The sequence below is a fragment of the Oryctolagus cuniculus genome, chromosome 14 (genome assembly GCF_964237555.1).
Source record: "Oryctolagus cuniculus chromosome 14, mOryCun1.1, whole genome shotgun sequence".
NCBI classification, from domain to species: domain Eukaryota; kingdom Metazoa; phylum Chordata; class Mammalia; order Lagomorpha; family Leporidae; genus Oryctolagus; species Oryctolagus cuniculus.
Window position 1 is genome coordinate 70,899,925 of NC_091445.1, and position 23,711 is coordinate 70,923,635.

At 35.9% G+C, this 23,711-nt stretch overlaps 1 protein-coding gene across 3 annotated transcripts in view; it reads right to left on the reverse strand.

Moving 5' to 3' along the window:
• HCN1 (hyperpolarization activated cyclic nucleotide gated potassium channel 1) overlaps nucleotides 1-23,711 on the reverse strand; it is a 413,751-nt gene that overhangs the window by 331,946 nt on the left and 58,094 nt on the right.

A 23,711-nucleotide genomic window follows, 5' to 3' on the forward strand; every position in this document is an offset into this window, starting at 1 on the left:
AAAATTAAGAGTAGATAAAAGGAAATTTTATTCATAGTACAACAGTATATGAGACTTTATAATTGTCAACATGTTGTGCTTTTATAATTGGTCAAAATATCAATAATCATACCAAAGCTGTAGTCTAGCATAATAAAAGACAATCTAGGCTTTTCTTCTACTAGGTGATACCACTCTGCTCTTCTCTGCATCAAGGGCTGGCGCCGCGGCTCACTAGGCTAATCCTCTGCCTGCGGCGCCAGTACCCCGAGTTCTAGTCTCGGTTGGGGCACCAGTTCTGTCCCAGTTGCTCCTCTTCCAGTCCAGCTCTCTGCTGTGGCCCGGGAAGGCAGCAGAGGATGGCCCAAGTGCTTGGGAGACCAGAAGGAAGCACCTGGCTCCTGGCTTCAGATCGGCGCAGAACACTGGCCATAGTAGCCATTTGGAGGGTGAACCAACAGAAGGAAGACCTTTCTCTCTGTCTCTCTCTGACTGTCTAATTCTGCCTGTCAAAAAAAAAAAAAAAAAAAAAAAAGAAGAAGAAGAACTGGCACCTTTTGCTGTGAATGTATCTCAGCTTTCTTCCCAGTGGTACACTCCTTTCATCACTCAAACTCCACCAGTTTCATGATTTCCCCTATCCAGAGAAGAGTTATTTTGGCATTCAGATTGGATCAGATTCCTGTCATAATATACCACTTTTCAATTACAGTCTGCTCCTACCCAACACACAAGAATGTATTTATTTAGTTTCAACATTTTTAATATTTATCTATCAGGCTCAAATGTAAGATCTGTAAGATCTATAAGAGGAGGGGCTGGCACTGCGGTACAGTGGTTTAAGCTGATGTCTGCAGCATCAGCTAAGTCCTAGCAGTTCCACTTTCGATCCAGCTCCCTCCTAATGCACTTGGGAAAGCAGCAGAAGACAGCCCAAATCCTTGGGCCCCTGCCACATGGAAAACTCAAAGGAAGCTCCTGGCTCCCGGATATGGCCTGGCCCAGCACCGACCATTATGGCCATTTAGGAAATGAACCAGTGGATGGAAGGTCTCTCTGTTTCTCCTTCTCTTTATGTAACTCTGCCTTTCAAATAAACAAATAAACCTTAAGAAAATCCATAAAAAGAGAACTATATCTGTCTCCTTGATTCTAAACAGGCACTCAGTAAGTATTTGTGGTAGAAGCCTTCCCAAAATAGAAATAGAAGAAAAAAACCCTTAGCCTGGGAATGGAATGTGGCCATTATCTGCTTGCCTGTAACTGTTCCAGCTTCTGCTTGCTAGCACAGAGCAATGGTTTTAACCCTTGCCAGACAGTGTACAACTCAGTATGTGTGTTGAATATTAAGTGTATTAACAAAAACTAGTTAAACATTATCAGTAACTTTGTAGGCATGCACAGTATTGTATCAATTCCTATAGCCATCATATAACATTAAAATACCCAACCAAATGTGTGCACAAAGGCATACGAGAGACAAAAAGCTAAAAACATACAAAAAATACTCATCTTTGTTCAAGGCTCAGTCTTTTGGATAATAATCCAACTGAGCCTTATGCCAACATGATAAAAGAGTACTACCTGTTAAAGGCTTGATGTTTCCCCTCTAAACACAGTCCTGCTACATATTCATTATTAACAGTTATGAATTCTGGAAAGAAACTAGCTAGGGTGAGATGCAACCATGTCTTCCACTAATCAGTTCTATTATTATGGACATACACCTTTTGCCTCTATGTATTGTAGTTGCCCCTAAGATTACTTCATCTCTGAGACCCTAAAATTTAGTAAATACTTTCTGTAATACTCTTTTCTTAACTTCTACAAGAAATTTCTAAGACACCTTAATCACAAATACCATATTGTTATTATTCCTAATTTTCTTCCCATCCTCTTATTTCTGTAACCCAGATGGGGTTATATCTCCCAGTAACTGAAATGACAAATCCATCCTATTCTACTTCTAATCAATGATGAGACCATTTAAGCATTCATTCAACAAGTAATGAATATAAATCCACCAAATCCTAGAAGCTATTTTAGTTAAAGCAGACAAAGCAACAATCTCAGCTCCCCCAGAGCTTTCATTCTTTGGGGGCATGGAGAAGGAGATAAATAATGGGATAAAGTATGAAGCTGGGGTGTTATGCAAAAAAATACAGGACAGAGCAAGATGAGGAAAACATGGAGAGAAGATACTATATCACATAGAGTAGTTAAAAAATATCTCAGTGATAATTTAACATCTGAATAGTGATCCACAGGAAAGAGAAAGAATACTGGTGAATGAACATTCCAGGTAGAAGAACTCATACAAAAGCCATGTGTTGGGGTAGACTTGGCAAGTTCTAGGTGCAGCAGAGAAACTGCCTGTGTATAGTGACAGTAAACAAGGACTATGTAATAGAAGATGAGGTCATAGAGATTGCAGACAATCTGAGACCTTTTGGGCCTCTTCTTGGGATTAGAGACCACCGAATGGCTTAAAGCTGTCAAGTGACATCGTTTGGCTTAACTCTCAATAATCTGCTCTAGTTTTGCTGTATACAAAACTTACTTTAATAGAGCAAGAGTAGACAAACAGAAGTCATTTAGGCAGTGTTACAATAACCCAAAGTAGGAGATGATGGTGGCTTCAAAGAGAATGTTTAAGGTGAAGCTGGTTAGAAGTGGTCAGACTCCAGATCTACTCTGAAAATGCAGCCAATGGACTAGATGCACCAACTAGAATCAAGAGTATCTCAGTAAGCAATGGACTAGAGACTGTAATCGACAGGGATCAAGGACTGCAACCACTTCACTTGCATGACAGGGTAAGCAGAGGAAATGAGAAAAGTCAACACTTGGAAGGACTGTAAGGAGGCCGTATCTTCAAGTACAAACTAGATTTTGGTTTGAGAGGGAAAAAAGTGAATGGAATATATAGAATAATTGGAGAACAGAAAAATTTCTTTGATAAAGAGTCCAAGCTCCACAGAATGCATTGGAAAATATGGAGAATGAGGGCTAGAGAGGGGAATAAGATAAAGTTGGAAGACAAGTAAGGAGCTCTCTGGCGATAAAAAAACCCCTGGTTTTGGGGCTTCTTATGTTTATGCAGGCAAGCAGGAATGTGAGGAACACTGAGATTAGTCCAGTGGCATTTCAGGCCAACTGGGGTGAGTAATGGATCTATGAGTCAGCTCTGGGAGAAGGAACCTGTGACTCCCTGAGAAGATGATGAGGCCTGTATTCCCTCCTTGGTCCTGAAGGTACTGGCCAAAATATTATCCTTGGTTTTCCTCGTGGAAATGATTAATAGTGTGTAGCAATCTGATTCAGAGGCTACCTATTTGTATCAGACAATCATTTATCTACATGAATAGTTAATGAAGTTTGCCTTTTCCTACAGCATTTGCAAATATAAAGAAGGCCACCCTTTTCTTTCATATATTCCTGAAACCCCACGCCACTACCCTCTGCAAGCTTGTGCCTACATATGCTACAAGGCAGAATCTATTTCATCCATAATGCTGTTGCTCTTAATTAGATGAAAAATGAACCAAACATGGAACTCTCTAATTAAAAGTGTAACCTCGAAAATCATTGACTACGAAAGACTCTCTGCTGGAAAGGAAAATTTAAGAAAAAAAAAAAAAAGAAAGCGAAAACCTTCCAGTTTTTTGGAAGTCTCAAAGAGACATGGAAAAATGTATGACAATAACACTTCAATCATATGTAACAATTCAATAGAAGTAAAATAAATTTGAAAAATTTTATTGAGATAAGCATTGACTTCAGGACATTTTGTGAATACTACAAATATCTAAACAGGATGAATAAACATTTCATTGCATTGTTAACCAATGATCTATATATTTTGTGTGGACTTGTATATAAAAGACATATTTTCAACAAAAAAGAATAAAATTTAGAATAACAGGCAAAAGTTTTGTGTTCATAATTCATAAAATACCTTTTACATTCTAGTCCCTGTGTTCAGACCCTATCCAGTTTCTTTACAAAGATATTAGCTCATTCAGACCTCAGAGTACTCTCTATGAGTCATCTATATTACCCACAATGTACAGATAGAGAAATTCAGGTTTAGGAAGGTTACTGAGCTCATTTGAAGCAGAAGCAAAATTTTAACCCAACTATGAGTATATATCTACACCATACTGCTATCTGTAAATTTTATGAAAATTATGAAACACTATTTATGTCAATCAGATGTAAGCATCTAATAATGTTTATTTGTTGAAAATAATTATATAACCATCAAGACCAGCAGTTCTGAATATTACAATGAGTGGCACTTCTTACAGGAAACACTCTTCAAAAATCTCACCTGTTTTCTCATTGAGAATTCAGGACTAAACTATTGACTATCAACATCCTATAGGAGGCACAGAGTAACAAAGAAATTAACCCATAAGCTTAGCTATTCTTGGGATTGGCATTGTGGCTCAGCAGGTTAAAGCCACCGCCTGCAGCACTGTCACCATATATGGACTCAGCTGCTCTGCTCCTCGTCCAGCTTCTTGCTAATGTGCCTGGGAAAGCAGAAGAAGATGGGAAGATGGCCTACATGCTTGGGTTCCTGCACCCATGTGTGCCCAGAAGAGACTCCTGGCTCTTGACTTTTGCCTGGCCCAATCATGGCTGTTCCAGCCATTTGGGGAGAGAACCAGAGGATGGAAGATTCCCCTCTCTCTCTCTGTCTCTCCTTCTCTCTCTAGAACTCTTTAAAATAAATGTAAATATTTAAAAAAAACACTAAGCCATTCTTAGTGTCAAAAAAGCAAAGATGCATGGTAATGTGAAGGTAAATGTAGAGGAGAAGCAGTGTTAGCTTTAGCTCATGAAATCTCTTTCTGAGAAGGAAACATCTGAGTTAAAACTGGGGAAGCACATAAAACATCAATGAAACTAGTCAATGAAAAAATTAAAGACCAAGTTTCAAGGAATAAAAGTCTAATAAAGCTAGTAAATGGCTTTCAAAGGGGGAGAACGATGCAGAATGGGTATGGAGAAAAGCCAGATAATGCAAGGGCCAGTCTTATTCTAAGACATTGAAAGGTTTCATTCAGAAAAACTGAAAACTTAAGGAGTTCCAAGACCCAATTTAGCAGAAGAAGAAAGAGAGAGAGAGAGAGAGAGAGAGAGAGAGAGAAAGAAAGGAGGGAGGGAGGGAGGGAGGGAGGAAGGAAGGAAGGAAGGAAGGAAGGAAGGAAGGAAGGAAGGAAGAAGGAAGGAAGGAAGGAAAGAAGGAGGGAGGGAGGGAGGAAGGAAGGAAGGGAAAAAAAGGAAAGAAAAAACTCTCAGAGAAGAAATAGTTTATGTTATGTGAAAAGACTGGTAAACATACATAGAAAAAGTAGTTATGAAAAATGGTTTATGAATTTCAAAATTATTTTACTCTAAGGTAAACTTATCCTTTAAGTACTTTTTTAAAAATTTTATTTATTTACTTATTTAAGACACAGACAGAAACAGCTCTCACCCACTGGTTCACTTCCCAAAAGTCCACCACAGCATGGACAAAAGCTGAGAGAATCAGGAACTCAATTCAAGTCTCCCATAAGAGTGGCAGAACTCAATTACTTGAGTCATCACTGCTGCTTTCAAGGGTCTTCCTTAACAGGAAACTGGAGTTAGGAGCTGGAACTGGAGCTAGACATGATTTAGCTACTAGACTGAATTCCCAACCTAAAAAATTTACCTTTTGTTTCAGTTTTTCTACGATGTTTTCAAATGTCTATGCATGACTTGAAGACATATTCTCATGTTTTGTTTATTTAACATAAGATATATATATATGAATACAGAGACATATGTATATCATGTCTGTCTCCCTCTATACACACACACACACACACACACACATATATATATAAGTCAAAATGAATCTATTCATTTGCTTGCACTTCTATGTCAAATATATTTCTCAAACTCCTAAAAGATGATTCCAAATAAGATGACTATGCCTTCAGGCAGTAAGGAATACAATTCTGTAATTCTGGTAATTCTGACTTCATCTTGTTCTTTCTGTCTGGATGACAGGTTTCTTTTTGGTAACTGACATTGAAATGTAGAACCTGCAAAATCAGCCATTTATCTTTCCAAGTCACTAGAGGCCTGCACAGCTGAATAGCAGGAATGTCGACCAAGTCACACATGTCATGTTTTCTTCAGAATAATCTGAGTATTATTGCATGTGATCAGTTTGTATCATGTAAGAAAGATGTACAATGCTCTCTCTCATCCTCTTGACAATCTGCCTTTGCCTGTGCCATCACTCCAAATGCTCCTCTGTGAATTAGATGCAGCCATGGTGAGGTTTTTCTATACTTATCTGGGGAACTAAGAGATATTTTCATCAACTGTTGTTTATGTTCTATATTTCCAGCCACCATGACATGAAATTGTAACAACAGTTGATGGCAGATTTTTTTAAAGTCATTTACTGTCAAAATAAAAAGGTAACATGTCTACTTTGCATTGCACATACAAAGTGACTTAAAATTACTCATGGAAAATGAAATTAAAAGATACTTTGCATTTTTTATGAACTTTCTGAACACGATCTGTATTCTTTAAGTAGAAAATATTTACTTTATTTATAAAATAGGATATAAGAACTTCCTATTAGGGCTGACATTGTGGTGTAGGGGGTAAAGCTGCCACCTGTGATGCCAGCCTCCTGTATGGGCGTCAGTTCATGTCCCCACTGCTCCACTTCTGATCCAGCTCCCTGATGATACACCTAAGAAAGCAGCAGAAGATGGCCCAAGTGCTTGGGTCCTTGCGCCTACATGGGTGCAAGATCCTGGCTTCAACCCAGTCCTGGCTATTGCAGCCATATTGGATGCCTACTCTGTTTGCAAAGGCTTAAACTTCTATGCCACAGCACAGGCCCCATATAATATTTCTTCTAAGAATAAGCACTCTAGGGTTGTGACATTCATATTCATTATCAATTTTAGATAGATGCCTTCATAAAAACATCAAATTTTACTTATGGACTTTATACACATATAATATATGGATTTCCACACCAGAGTGAAGAACGGGCAAACCAGTCACTTCTTGTACACTTCTATCTACAGGAAGCACAAGAACATCAGTGGCATAAACATGTAATAATGGGCCAAGTAACTCACATTTGCAACACAGTTATTTCTCATGGAGAAATAAATTAGCCCAGTTGTGTCAAAATAGAGCATGTCTAGAGGTGAATTTAGGAGAAGGGAAAGGATAAGGAAGAAAGGAGAGAAAGAGAGAAAGGGGAAAGGAGGGGAGGGGAGGGGAGAGAGGAGAGGGGAGAGAAACCAAAGGGCCAGCTTTGAGGCACAGTAGGTTAAATTACAATGCCAGCATCCCATATTGCAGCACCAGAACTCCAATGCAGCTCCATGCTAATGTGCAGAAAATGCTGCGCCCAAGTCCATGGCCCCTTTCACCCCCTTGGGAGTTCCAAACGGAGTTCTACGCTCCTGGCTTCACCCTGGCCCAGCCAGCACATTGTACCCATTTGGGAAGTGAAAAAGTCTAAAGAAGCTACCATTTTTTTGTCTCTCCTTTTCTCTCTGTCACTCTGCTTTACTAAATAAACAAATAAACCTTAAAAATACTGACAAGTTTGACTCCTTAACAGTACTCTTTCACATGGCATGTATATGCTCCCAAACATCCAAAGCCTGAACTTAAATCACTTAGGTTCTAGTGCCACTTAGCAAGAACACTTATTACTATCGCTGTTTTAAAGTATATGTTTTCATATGACTCTCAAGAAATAGTTGATTTCAAAAAAAATCAAAAATGGAAAATAAAGATAAAATAAAATCTACAAAAAAATGGAAAGATCCTTTGTGATTTTTTTGTACACTTTGGTGAACAGAAACTAAGTATGTAATTCTGGATAAAAGTATTTATTAGTGGAAAAGTGATTGCTTACTACCTTATTAAGTAGATACATCATGAATATAAACCTACAAAGAATAATAGTTTAAAAGAGCTCCAACATATTTGCTTTCACAAAGCAAATCACAGTGTTATCTGATTAACTGGGAGAAGAACAAGATAGGGAATACTAAACCTGGAAATTAATATTAGAGATCATCTAATTCAATTTTCTATTTTCAGAGGTGAAGGAACCAAGACAAGAGAAATTAAATTATGAATATTTTCCAATCAAAGGACACTTTTACTAATTTGATCATAAAAAATTACTAGGTTCAAGAAAGCAGAGGCAGGAAAGTATGATGGTCATTAAGTAAAAATAACCAAGATTGAAAACTAATTTTCACTGGAATGTGTTTTTCAATCTCTCACAGTTCCATAATGACTGAAATGTTATTTGTATTACTGGATCATTTTTATTCTCATTATATGCACAGTGCATTATTTAAAAGAAAGTGCTGTATGTATTACAGTATATTTAAACATAGAGGCTGAAAATGAAATATAAAAAATACACCACACTATGTAGGCAACAGAAATAAAGGCCATTTTAGAGACATCACAGCAGCAACTCTCTATTTAATTTTATTTAAAGCTTTTATTTAATGAATACAATTTTTATAGGTACAACTTTAGGAATATAGAGGTTTTTCTCCCCATATTCAGCTTCCCTCCGCCAATTCCTTCCCACCTCCTATTCCCTCTCCCAGCCCATTTTTCTTTAAATTCATTTTTAATTAACTTTATATACAGAAGACCAACTCTATACTAAGTAAAGATTTCAACAGTTTGTACACATACACACACACAATGTAAAAAGTACTGTCTGAGAACAAGTTTTGCAGTTAATTCTCATAGTACAACTCATTAAGGTCAGAGGTTTTACATGAGGAATAAGTGCACAGTGACTTATGTTGTTCATTTAACATTTAGCACTCTTACTTACAACGTAAGCAATCACTTGAGGCTCTTGCCATGAGCTACCAAAGCTATGGAAACCTTCTGTAACCACAAACTCCGTCAGTTTTTAGACAAGGCCATAAGTGAAGTGGAAGTTCTCTCCTCCCTTCATAGAAAAGTACACCTTCTTTGAAGATCACTTCTTTCCACTGGGGTCTCATTCACAGAGATCCTTCATGTAGGATATTTTTGCCACAATGTTTTGGCTTTCCATGCCTGCATTGCTCTCATGGGCTTTTCAGCCACATCCAAATGCCTTAAGGGCTGATTCTGAAGTCAGAGTGTTACTTTAAAAAATTGTCATTCTATGAGTCTGCTGTGTGGACTGCTTCGCATGTTGGAAGTTCCCTCCTTTTTAATTCTGTTTATTCTTATTTCCATGCACTAGATGCTATTTATGTGATCTCTTTAAAACTCAATCTTATCTACATGTTCACTTTAACATGTAATATGATCACTTTAACAATTAAGATATTTTACAGCTGTTTTACAGTTACAAACTTTCACTTCCCTCTCTTATTCTTCCTCTTATTTTTTACTGAGATATATTTTAATTGTCTTTATATATATATATGATTAACTCTATGTTAAGAGTTCAACATATAATATGAAGAAGAGAAAATAAAAGAAAAAAAAATAAAAAATAAAATTAAGAAAATAAAAAGACTGTTCCTGGGCAGTTAAGACGAGGGCTGTTCAAGTCATTGAGAAGCAACTCTTTAGGAGGACACAGCAATCCAAATTACGCATAAACATACCAGCAAAGCTTTAAAGTACAAATAACAAAACTTGGTAGAACTCAAAGGATAAATCAACTAGTCCAATTTAAAGAACATAATTTAGGAAACAATGTTTATAGTGTAACTATTATAAAAATTATATTACATTGAAACTACTTTAAACTTGAATATTTACTGTCTATATCAAATAAAGTAACTGAACAATATGAATTATCATCCTGAGATTATTATTAGGCACAAAGGAAAATAATTAATCTAATTGATGTATTTGGTTCTGTAAATTGAGTAAGGTATTTTCCTAATGTGCTAGTGTTTTATCTTCAATTTAATAAACTATTTCATGTTTTTTTTTTTTTTTGTACAAATGATGTTAGGTCTATTCTTCTGTTTTGTAATACAGAAATGAAATGATAAACCAATTAATAGAGAGATAAAATCAATAGGTCTTCACCAAAGAAGTGGATCACACTGGTTTCTTCACCTTCAATATTCCATCCTTCAGTTCAAGGAATAATGGAACATATAGTACCTTGCATCTGTGAAATGGGACTTCCACGGCCCTTTGCTAAGGCTCTGCTGTGTGTGTGTTTGTGAGGCTCTGTGTGTGTGTCTGTGTATGCGTATTCTTAAGGGCAGTATAACAGGGATTTTCAAAAAGCTCATAAAAACGTGTAATATGGAAAAACACGTATGAATTTAAAAATAGTTTTGGATCAAAACAAACCTAACTTCTTATTCCATCAAATTTTTGAAGCACTGTATATTTATTTTATATTTATTTTCTCTCATAACAAAATGATTAAGGTATTTTGCTGACACTCTTTGTTAGCAAATTTTTCTGAAAGTAAAGGTGATAGAGGAGGACATCAGAGAAGATTACGCTCCCATATAGTAAAGGTGATAAAATGAACGCATAGTATTAGCAAGAACTTATTTCTTAGGAAACAGGGAAACACACTGGTTTCCTAGAAGGAAATAAAGAGAGTTGTGGTCCTCTGATTTCTTACTTCCTAGAACTGGCATTGTTAAAAACCCGAGATTCCATGTAATTTCACCATGGGTTGCTTTTCCCAACAATAAGCATAACAGTAACAACAATAAAAAAATCAAGCAGTCCTACCACTGAAGAGACATTTTGCAACAGCTTTTTGTAGAAAAATAATTTGCTTTTGCCGGTGGAATCTTTTAACACATGTATTCTTCTAGCCCGGATTGAGCAATAGCCAAAACAGCTACTGATGTTAGAAGTGATCCCATGCGGGAATAGAAACTTTGTGCTACATAGAAAAGTGAATATAATATAGATGTGTGGAAAATGGACGACAAATGAAGTATTTCACATGGGGCTGGGGTATTCTTTAACTGCAGAATAACTGATCTACTGTCGGTCACTAAAGTCCCTGAATGCAGCTTGGTTTCTGGATATCAGCTACACATTCCTTATCAATCATTTAGCAATTTTGATAACCACATTTTCCAGTCAGGCTCTTTAAAATCAGAAAGTGTCCATTAATAGGAGAGAGAGACAGACAAGGATGTGAAGGGGAATTGCTCTTATTTTTGTTAAATACTCTAATGGCAGAGTTTTTAAGACTATCTAAAAACATACTGTTCTTTCTTCTAAAAAAAAAAAAAAACTTTCAACAGTTAGAGATCTCATAAATTTGTATGATTTGAACCAAGTAAATGTCCAAAGTCTAGTATGAGAAAGTCACTTTTAAATCTCAAAAAAACTTAATACTTTGAGTCTATTTTCATTTATTTGAAAGGAAGGAGAGATAAGGGAGACAGACAGAGAGAGAGATTGAGAGAGAGAGATTGGTTCTATCCTCTGATTCCCTCTCCAAATGCCTGTAGCAGCCAGAGCTGGGCCAGATCAAAGCCAGGAAATAGAAACTCCAGTATTTCAGTCATGTGAGTGGCAAGGACCCAAGTATTTGAGCCATCATCTGCCATGGAAAATGAAATTAAAAGATACTTTGCATTTTTTATGAACTTTCTGAACACGATCTGTATTCTTTAAGTAGAAAATATTTACTTTATTTATAAAATAGGATATAAGAACTTCCTATTAGGGCTGACATTGTGGTGTAGGGGGTAAAGCTGCCACCTATGATGCCAGCCTCCTGTATGGGCGTCAGTTCATGTCCCCACTGCTCCACTTCTGATCCAGCTCCCTGATGATACACCTAAGAAAGCAGCAGAAGATGGCCCAAGTGCTTGGGTCCTTGCGCCGACATGGCATCCTGCCATCTTCTAAGGCATGCATCAGTAGGTAACTGATTAAAAACAGTGGCACGACTCACTTCCTGGCACTCCAACAGGGGATGCGGGCATCCCAAGCAGAGGTTTAATTCACTGTGCCATAATACCCACCCCAAAACTAATATTATTTAAATGTGTTTCTTTTGTTTGTAAAACTCAGAAAATCTCAGATTTTAATAAAGCTGGCATTAATGGCCTTTTTTTTGGTTTCAACTGACTAATCAAGTATGGTAATCATCTGGCCCAAACACCACTACTCCCTACTACTCCTACTCTACTACAAGACTGTGAATCAATGAAATCTTCTCAACTGAATTGAGATACAGCTATAGAATTATTCTTTAACTCTTTCAACAATTTAAACTAGATAGGAATTCACATCTGTGATGATTTATTTCCTTTTCCAACTCCTCCATAAAATACAAGATCCCTTTCTCAGTGGTTGTTTTTTACCTATCTTTGGATTCAGATAATATAGCTCTATACCTTATATGACTGATTAAACATTACATTTGATAATAAAATAAAGATATGAGATTCACATGAGGAGTCAACATATCACCTGTTGTCTTATTTTTATTCAGTTTGTTGGTATATAATTGCATATACAATGTTTAGCTGGTTCTATAAAATCACACATTTAAGAAATGTGATAGTAAAGAGAATATTTTATCTTTTAAGAAACTTTTCTGTAAGTTCCATTTCCCATGAACTTCTTTTAAAATATTTTTTTAAATAATTTTAATTTTTTGAAAGGCAGAGTTAGAGAGAGGTAGAGGCAGAGAGAGAGAAAGTCTTCTATCCATTGTTTCACTCCCGTAACAGCCAGAGCTACTCAGATCCGAAGCCAGGAGCCAGGAGCTTCTTCCCGGTCTCCCACAGGAGTGCAGGGACCCAAGCACTCGGGCCGTCTTCTACTGCTTCCCCAGGCCATAGCAGAGAGCCGGATCAGAATTGGAGCAGCTGGTACTCGAACCAGCACCCATACAGGATGCCAGCACTTTGGCTTCACCCACTATGCCACAGCGCCAGCCCCCAGAATACTTTCAATAGTGGTAGTATTTTACTGGAATGAGTGCCTACCGAAAACTTTTTTCATCTGAAGTCATAAGAATAATCTAAAATCAAGTCACTGGAAACTTTTAGAATGTCTGAAAAATTATACATCTAAAAGGAAAGAGAGGTGGAATTTTATTTGTAAAATTCTCAACACCTAAACATAATTAAATTTTGTCTTTGACATCAGATAAATATTGATAACTTGGCACCACAAAAGTCACCAAAACTGTGATTTTTTTTTTTTTTTTTGGTGGGGGGACTTGCTGAGGTCCTCCTGCCTCCTCTGCCAGCCCATCTAAAATGCCCACATCCAGGTTACACATCCCTCTCATACAAATTCATACAAATGCATGCTCTCTGATTGTGACACACATATTTATTACCAATCCTTCTGTAGCAAGAATTACTCTTAATAATAGCCTGCATAAGTGTTATCCATTAATGGTTTCAAGTATATATAAAATTTTATAGACTACTCATTAAGCTGAGAAAGTCTTAGAATGTTAGTAAATCATTCCCCAAGGAACCATTTTGTTCATTAATGTCTTAATTCCCAAGAAAAGTTTGGAAGCAGAAAATCAGTCATTAGAACTTCAAGAATTAGTGTGCTGTACATTGAGATTTAATGCTATAACTAGTACTCAAACAGTATTTTTCACTTTATGTTTCTGTGTGGGAGCAAACTGTTGAAATCTTTACTTAATGTATGCTAAACTGATCTTCTGTATATAAAGAGAAACGAAAATGAATTTTGATGTGAATGGAAGGGGAGAGGGAGTGGGAAAGGGGAGGGTTGCGGATAGGAGGGACGTTATGGGGGGGAAGCCATTGTAATCCATAAGCTGTACTTTGGAAATTTATATTCATTAAATAAAAGTTTAAAAAAAAAAAAGAACTTCAAGAATCCATTACTCATAACCTGGCCTTTCAGTCAGGATACTGAATACATACACCACGTCAGAATCTATACAGGTTATAATATTATTCTAAAGTCAGTAATTTATGTGAGACTCAAATATCACAAACCTAGAAACTAACTCCTCCTCAATATGTCTTATTAGCATTCTTTGGCAATTATTGTTATTACAAAATTATTTTGCTCTGACAATAAATATACACAGGGGGAAGATGCAAAAGTATTCTTCAATCAGATTAAAAATTTTCTAAAACTACACTTCTCTGAATTTCAGAACACTAAAAAATTGGAAAGCGTTTTAATTGTACAGTATTATTAAAACCTGTGAATTCAAATGCTTGTGATGCACTGCCAGTCAACTGGAAGGAGTTGTTCTGAATATAGTTCCTTCTTAATATCATAGAAATGAGTATTTTCACAAAATAAAGAATTACTTCCAACACAAGAAACTGTCATCCCCATAAAGTTAGTTGATTCTCCAACCGTTAATATCAGGCACTCTTAGGTAATCCTGGATTCTAAATTTCCAAAGGACATGCTACCATAATCCAAATTCTATTCTTTACTCTCCAGTGCAATCTAGATATTAAAAATGCAGAAAATTTTATTTTTCATAGATTATGTGAAAGAACTGATGAATTCATTTGATAGGATAAGTGCATCTCACACTAATATACTCTTCAAACTTTCGATTTTAAAATTTGCAAAACACTTTCATCTGAATTTTCCCTTTAATTATTAAAACAATTATATAAGCCAAGTAGAAGCCACCATTCACAATTTCAAAATGAAAACAGTATCTGGGAGTGACTTATACTTGTAATGCTTTTTCTCATTCCAGAGTTCTGGACTCCCTTGTTTTGTATGTTCACGCAACTCAAATTTCTAAAATAGAAATAGCATTATCTTAACAAATCTCATTTGAAAATCCTTTTTGATTTCAGCATTTCTGATTTAGATATGATTATCTCAAAATAGCTACTATTCCTTCGTTAACAACTTTAAATTATCAGGAGCCCTGCAACTAGTCTAGAGAATCTATGTTCAATGTCTACTTTTGTTTTTTAAGATCTAATAAGAAAAAGACTTTAGCTGTTTTATAAAAAAAAATGGCCTAAATGGTAGATTTAACTCAAAAATAGCCACCAGAATTATATAACCAACCAAATGTATTTCCTTTTCACACTAAGACACGACTCCTCTAATACACAATCTAAAGTGCATACATCAGCAAGACAGAAACAGAAGTCAAAGTAGGTCTTGCTCAGCCATTACCCAGTGCAATTGAATGTTTCTAATTTTATTCATTCTTCAGCTTTCATAACACAATTATAATGCCTCATAAAGCTGACTTTCTGTGACAATTTCTGATATATTTAAAATAATATTTTTTGCCCAATTAAATAGGAATCAATAGTTTCTTTTGAAATAATGCTGGCATAATCTTATTTTCTAAAGTATTTCAAAACAATGAAAATTCCTTTGACATTATCTCAGACTAAAGTGAAAGACTGATTTGTTGGAAACTGGCAATAAAAAGGCACACATTTCCCTTTGTGATTAGATAACCTTATTTAACATTTCCTTCAGAGATGAGTTTAATTTTGCTTCATTATTTGTAAGAATAAAACATTCCTAGGAATCACTATGTCATTTTCCAATGTATGCATGTCTTATTACACTGTTCTTGTTTATAGACAGATGCACTATATACAAGACCAACTGCAATGACCCGTTCAACAGATAATCACTTGGATAATTAAAGTAACACATGTTCATTAAAAACCATTCTGGTGGTTGAACTAGAATTTCAAGTTTGAACAAGAAGCACATCACAAATTGTGTTTCCAATATTCATGAGCCAATGACACTTACAACTTTAATTCAAACAGCACATGCATGAGCATAAATATTTTGTCTGCAAGCACAATTAAAGGGAAAACTAAGAAACTGACAAGAAACTTCAGATAAATATAAAGTCTGAATATATTTTTTCCTAAATCTGACTGATTCATTTGCTGCTTGATTCCTACAGTTGGGAAGAAGTAATTCATATAAACAGTAATAGTGCTTCCAGTATTTTAAAGGGCAGTAACTAAAATAAAAGGCTAAAGTTGAGTTTTCTTTTCAGATTTTCACATTTTAAATTGGTAGAAACATTTAGAATAATAGCTTGAATTTCTATAAAAGTATGTTCAACAATAACGTCTAATTTAAAACTCAAAACAATTCTATGATATTGGGCAGAAAAAATGATTTTGTTCATTCTATCAATGATTAATTTTTATGTGATTCCTGAATTTCCTGACAATATTTCCCATGCTTTTTGACTTAGAAAGACATATCTTTTCACACTTACTTTTGAAAGTGGACACATTTAGTATGTATTGTATATAAACACTCTTCTTTTTTCTACCACATACTCATGTGCAATGTTTCTCTTTTTGTCTATACCATAAATGTTTCTAATATGAGATTCAAGACGCTCTGTTGTTTTACTTGTCTGTTGTCTTGCTTACCTCTTCTATTGAATTAAAACCTCCTCGAGGGCATAATTTAATTCATTCACTGAGTATTTCTGTGGCTCATTATTTCCCAAACACTATAGAGGAAAGCAGCCTCTCCTGGAGTTTAACTCACCTTTAGAAATTCATAATTCAAGAGAAGTTGTAAAAGTTTGTGTCAGATCCAAAGTTAGTGTCAGATCTATTTGTCTGAGACTAGTTATCTCCATCACAAAGAAGTAATGCTTAAGTTAAAATATGATAGACAATTTAGTGCTGGTGAAGAATTTAAAAAGGTGTATTTGACCAACTAAAGAGGTTAGAACAATGAGTTTGCTAAGCTCAAGTGACAGACTTTGTCCAAAATCAAAGGGCTTTGATATTGTACTTAAGCCTAATGATAATGAAAAGTTACAGAAATATTTTAGACAGGTGAGTGATATAGTAATGTTTATTATTAAAAATACCACTGTTGGGTGGCTGAGCAGACAAGAAAGGATGAATCAGTAATAATATCCAATTATGGGTTTATTCTAGAAATTTAAATGAGAAACAAGTGAAGATTTTTTGAATAAAGGTGATGATGATATGAGGATGAAGTGAAAGTCTGAAAAGATTCAAACCACATTCAAGAAGTAGAATTAGAATTTGGCTATTATTAGTTTTGAAGATTGAAAGAGAAGAAGCCAATGATATTCCTTCAATTTCTGATTTGAGCAATAGATATTAAGAGAAACAGGGAATTGAAGTAAACTGAACATGCTGAGTTTGAAGAGCTCATGAGATGTCCTTATGCAGATGTCAATTAGTCATGTGGATATTGAGGCACCAGTGTGACAATTTTTAAAACTCTGGATATGAATTTGTTTATTTTCTACAGATAGCAGGCAAGGTATAGAAAAACTTGAAAACAAGAAAACAGATTGAAGCACAAAAGTTTAATGATTCAATCTTAAAATTGAAGGCCCAAACATTTCAAATTGGAGCTTATATTGACATTAAACTGAAATTTCCATGTCTGAAGTACCGGGCTTAGGGGCCGGCGCCCTGGCTCACTTGGCTAATCCTCTGCTTGTGGTGCCGGCACCCCGGGTTCCAGTCCCGGTTGTGGCACCGGGTACTAGTCCCGGTTGCTTCTCTTCCAGTCCAGCTCTCTGCTGTGCCTGGAAGGGCAGCGGAGGATGGCCGAAGTACTCGGGTCCCTGCACCTACATGGGAGACCAGGAAGAAGAACCCGGCTCCTGGCTTCAGATCAGCACAGCGCGCCAGTCATGGTAGCCATTAGGGGAGTGAACCAACGGAAGGAAGACGTTTTTCTCTGTATCTCTCTCACTGTCTATAACTCTGTTTAATAATAATTTTTAAAAAAGTACTGGGCTTATATAGCTCAGCTACAGGACCTTGATCAATAGCAATTAAAATGAAGTCTCTGGCAGGCGCCACGGCTCACTAGGCTAATCTTCCGCCTGCGGCGCCAGCACCCCGGTTCTAGTCCCGGTCAGGGTGCCGGATTCTGTCCCGGTTGCCCCTCTTCCAGGCCAGCTCTCTGCTATGGCCCGGGAGTGCAGTGGAGGATGACCCAAGTCCTGGGAGACCAGGAGAAGCACCTGGCTCCTGGCTTTGGATCAGCGCGGTGCGCAGGCCGCAGCACGCCGACCGCAGCCGCCATTGGAGGGTGAACCAATGGTAAAGGAAGACCTTTCCCTCTCTCTCTCTCTCTCTCTCTCTCTCACTGTCCACTCTGCCTGTCAGAAAAAATAAATAAATAAAGTCTCTTACCTCTAACACACACATGCAGGGTCTTCAAAAACTTTGTGGGAAACGTATATTGTAAAAATGTATGCATAGACTTCAAAAATGTTTGCACCAAAATAAGCTTATCTTTTAACTATATTTTCTCCAAACTTTCTGTAGAAATCTTATATATTGAAAGCTTATATATAGAAATCATATATATGCCTAACATCCTATTATTCTTTTCTTAATTGTCTTCACATAACAACTTTTTATATCCAAATATAATTGATCACATCATACCTTCAAATTTCAGAGTGTCTGTTAAAATACCACATTCAAATAACACTGAAAACAATTCTCTCAAAACAGAAAGTATTCTTTAGAGAATGAATTTGTAACTAACCCATGGGTTTATCGGAGAGGAAAACACAGACAGAAATAATTTTTAAGAATATTAAAATGCATAGTCATCTTTTTTTTCTAGAACCATATTAGCCAAGCAATTAGCTGATTCTAAAAGAATGTAAATGAGTCCTTTCTAAAAAGACAGTTTTGGTATTTTAGTGTATAGAACCCTGAAGTAATATAACCAATAGAGGACATCTAGTGGTCTTCAGCAGAATTAATATTTGCCTGTAGCAAACACCAAGCAATTCACACAGGTGTAAGAATATTTGTGCTGGCACAAGTACTAATATGAGAAAGATGTCATCATGAATACTACATTTATAAATACTATAGACACATATCAAGTTAAGTCCTCCAAATAATTTCCATACACCTCATTTCATTTCTACTTTATAACTGTTCTATTGTTTGTAGGCATAAATAAGTCACTTTATGTGATTCTCCCTAGATTAGATAGAAAATAAAGACACAGTTGGAATAAACACCCACACACTTTTAGTGTAAGAGTCATTCCACACCACCAGAAACATCAAAGTTTCCAAAATAACTGACATTTAAATTATGAAACACTTCAAAATAGACTTCGTGGAAAGTTTTATCATATTTTATAAATTGAAACAAACATTTCAAGAGTAAGAGTACTTGGTAAACATAAACCATATATCCTGCTTGACACTAACTGTACACAAAGAAAAATGTAAACAAGTGCTAAGTATCTCCTTTTACTGGTCTTACAGCTCTATCCATAGTAACTTACAATCCCATTCACTTGGCACCACTCTAAAATATAAATCTACCAACATGTTTCAGTAACACTTTCTTGAGGAAGCCTATCATTAGCACAAATTCTGTAATACAGTGACAAAATCACCCTGGATGTGGACACCTACTGTGTTAGGCTGCTAGCACCTCTTGTCTCATTGAGATACACTCCTCTGCCTGGCCCATTTATTATCTTGAAACTTCAGACTGCAGCTTTAAAACTCAGTTCAAGTATCTTTGAAGATTTCTTCTCATGCAAAATAAACTGCATTGTTCACTCCCACTTTTACATATGCTCAAGTTTTTCTTTCCTACAAAACTTACAGACGCTTTGTGTTATTATATGCAGCATCTGCACAGAGACTACTCAGTGAGTGTTTGAGAGTGAAGAATAAATATTCCCTAATAATTAGTGAATGGATTTTTAAAATATTTATTTGTTTATTTGAAAGGTAGAGTTATGGAAAGGCAGAGACAAAGAGAGCAGAGAGAGAGAGAGAAAGAGAGAGAGACAGATCTACCAATCTTCCATCCATAGGTTCACTACCCAAAGGGCTGCGACAGAGCTGAGCTGATTAGAAGCAAGGAGCCAGGAGCTGCTTCTGGGTCTCCCATGTGAGCACAGGGGCCCAGGGACTTGAGCCATCCTCCACAAATTTCCCAGCCTCATTAGTAGCGAGCTGTACCGGAAGTGTAGCACCCAGAACTGGCACCCACATGGGATGCCGTCTCTGCAGGCAGCAGCTTTACCTGCTACGCCATAGTGCAAACCCCAGCTGACGGATTTTGAATACAGAGAACTGCCAGGACTGTCGTTTAGTTAGTAGATAGGCATGCTCTGATTATATACCTCATTTATAAGCCTATATTAGGATACAAGGAAATTCAATACCAAAATTTGACATTAATTCTTTCCTAGAGATATTTATACCCAGTAAAATGAAAGGAAAATGCATGCTACTAAGCATCATAAACAAATGTATGCCAAGTAGACAAAATTTTTCAGTATACAGATTTTTTACTATTATAGCAAAGTCAACCAATGTAGCATATTTCGTGGAGATAAGTTTGAGTCTGATTTTTAAAGGAATGATAGAAAAAAATGAGTTTCCAAATCTGAGGTACAGCACAGGCCAAATTATAGAAGCATAAAGAATAATTCTCTGCAAGAAGCAACATAAAATTAAAAAACAGAAATGAACTGTTGGATGCAAATATGAAGTGACAATTGTGAAACCGGGGAAGAGTGTGCTGGAGAGCCTTGAAGGCACAGAAAAGAAACATAGATTTGATGTGATAGGCACTAGGAAGCCACTCTAAGTTCTAACACAGGTCAGACTTAGAAAAACACTGATGTCGCCTATGGCAAGTCTTAGAATTCTATGTGCTTTCCTAAAAAGGAAAGTGGTTAGAATATGTATTGATAATTATAGATAATTCATAGCATGAATTAGCCTCTACTGTAAACCAATTAGAATGTTATAATTAACCAAAGAGAGAAACTGAACTCTGCAGCAGTCCCCCATGGAAAACATTTCCTTATTAAAGCTTTGTTGTTAAACATAATTTGGGTACACGTATCTATCCCTCAGTCAATACAAAACTCAAATATTAATTGCTAGAAGAGCATTGTAGATTCCACACACATTTTTCATCTAAAATTGCTACAGACACAAGAAGATCAAGCCACAAGCCCTCTTTCCTGTATTTAGTTAATTGTTGTCTGTCTAAAATCTACACAAGGGAAGTCAGAGATACAGAAAATGAGAAATAATGTTTATGTACTGCAAAGTTATAGTTATTAAATATGATTTCCTGCAATTTTCTAACCTTATCCATGAAGAATTTATACTTTATTTATGGCACTGAAACCTACAAATAATCATAACAGAGTGTTTTTTTTAATTAACATTTCCTAAATCCCAAAAGTTTCAAGGGTCATCTCCCTTTGATAAAATGATTTAGATCAGCAGCTGTGGCATCTGAGGTTCCTAGAATTCTTCACTCTTACAAACCAAATAATCTCCCATTTACTAAGCTCTTTAATCTACTCTTAATCTCTTCAGTGGCTTGTGATTCTCACAAATTGTTAATAATATTCCATTTAATTTCCGGTGATTTCCTCACCATATGTCTCTTTTAGGAGGATCATACAGAATTGGTTTCCTTGTGATAGGTTACAAAATAGCAGTCTGGCTTAGATCACCAGCTACTTGATATACAACAACAACATTAAATTAAGCGAATTTTTTTCACCAAAATACAATAGTGCGAAAGATCCACCTCAATTTTCTGAAAATTACTGGAAAACATTATTCTGATCTTATTTATCCAAACTGTTGCTGACTTTCATCTTACCTGGTTATATATATATATATGTATGTGTATCTATATATATACACATACATATATATATAAAATTTTAGTGCAGTGTGAGATAACTCTGCTTTTGCATTGATCTTATAGTAGGCTCATGAAAACAACCTCTCTCCTATCTTCTTAACAAAAATAATTTAGATAGTGTTGTTCAAATCAGTTGCTTCCTCTTGTATTTGCAATTATACTTACCTTTAGAAATGATACAAAGGCTAAATTTTAAATTTTCTGTATTTCATTAATAGTATTTTCCCAATTTATCTGGCTTCAGGACTTTTTATTTTTCAGTTGAACTAATTCATACCACTCCCTCCCCCTCCTCCACCAAAAATCTATTGTTGAGGATGGATGAAGATGGAAGCAGTTTCCTGTAGAAGGCAGCCACTTTCCTTGGGAATGATTCATTTAGAACACTGGCAGCTTCCAGACTTCACACATTACTTCCCCAAATTTGCTGAATTTAGCACTAGCCAGCTTGGTACTAAAACACTCAGAACTCAAAGACATGTGGGTGAACTCACATCTTCCTTTGCAGTTTTATTCCAAAAGCTCACTGAGCTACTTCTGATTTATTTGTTGTATTTCTACTTGTAAACACATCCTAGTGGCATTTATAAAAGTCAGGAAGATTTGCCAGTTTGGGAATCATTCAAGTTTCTTTGTGATTATGGTTTGAATCATGTACATGGAATAATGAATTTGTATTATTTCTGGAATATGCTTTTATTTCTTCCCTGTTTAACAGTATCATCAATATACATTAAATATCCATGTTACATGATATTATATATGTGTATCATATAATCAAGAAACCATTTCTCACCTAAATGAGCTTGTGGTTCATTTATACCCAAGATCTTTTATTTATGACAAATATCTTGCCAACTCACAACTCTCTCCTGAATGTGCATGGATACCAAATGTCTGTGAGTGCATATTAAATTACATTTTACATTAAGGATACCAGTGAGTTGATTCTCCTGAATTATATTATAGCATCTGCAAAACACCATCATTTTGCACAGATCTAGGTGTCCATGACCACTGCCAGGAACCAAAGGACATTAGTGTTAAAAGAGTGTCCTCTTCTAGGACTGCATGCCCTGCCATTTTATCTGATAGGATGCCATCTGTTCATCCTGCTGCCATTCTCTAGGGGAACTGGGTTAAAACTACAAGACATTAAAAATAGTCACATTGCCTACTGTATTTTTAATTGACTGGTATTTATATCAGTGACTTTTCTCTTGCAGGCTATTTAAAGTATTTTTGTGGCCTTATTTTAAGAGTTAACTTTGATTCTTTTTACATGGACCACAGTCTGAGATAAGAGAGTTTTCTACAATTTCTTGCATAACCTATAAAATGGCAGAGTATAAAGATACTTATAGTAAAAAGACAACATGTTATAGAGAAAACCTATAGAGTTTTATAGTTAACAACATGGGCTCTAGAGCCATCTCACAATAGGTGGAATCACAGATTATCTCTTAAGAACTGTGGGAATCAGAGCCAGGTACCTTAATGTATTTAATTGTCTTCATATGCAAAATGTGAAACAATTTTGTTTAATTGGGTTGTTAGTAACATTCAGTGAGAAAATCCATATAAAGGATCAAATCTTTTACTTTACAAATAATAAGCTATCACTAACACTATCTGTTATTATCCAGAATCATGTTGGTTTGATATTAATCTAAAATTAGTTAAAAAAACAGTTTTGAGATCCCAATATTTATTCTGTTAGATGGGATTTGCAAAAATTGAATCCAGCTTTGCAAATCTACTTCATTTGGTTTTAAATATATTCTGCATCCATATTTTAAGAAGAATCCATTTTTATGCTTCTTCATCAGTGTTTTGTTATTGTATGTCACTGCCTGAAATGCTGTGAACCAAGTGCAACTGACAAGCACACACAAAAACACTGCTCAAGTCTCACAGGAGGAAAACAATTTTCATTTTTTAACTTATTTAAAAGCATAATTCATCTTAAAAATGCCAAAAAGCATATCTGCAGAGAAGAAAGCAACAATCCATAGCCAGTATATTGCTTTC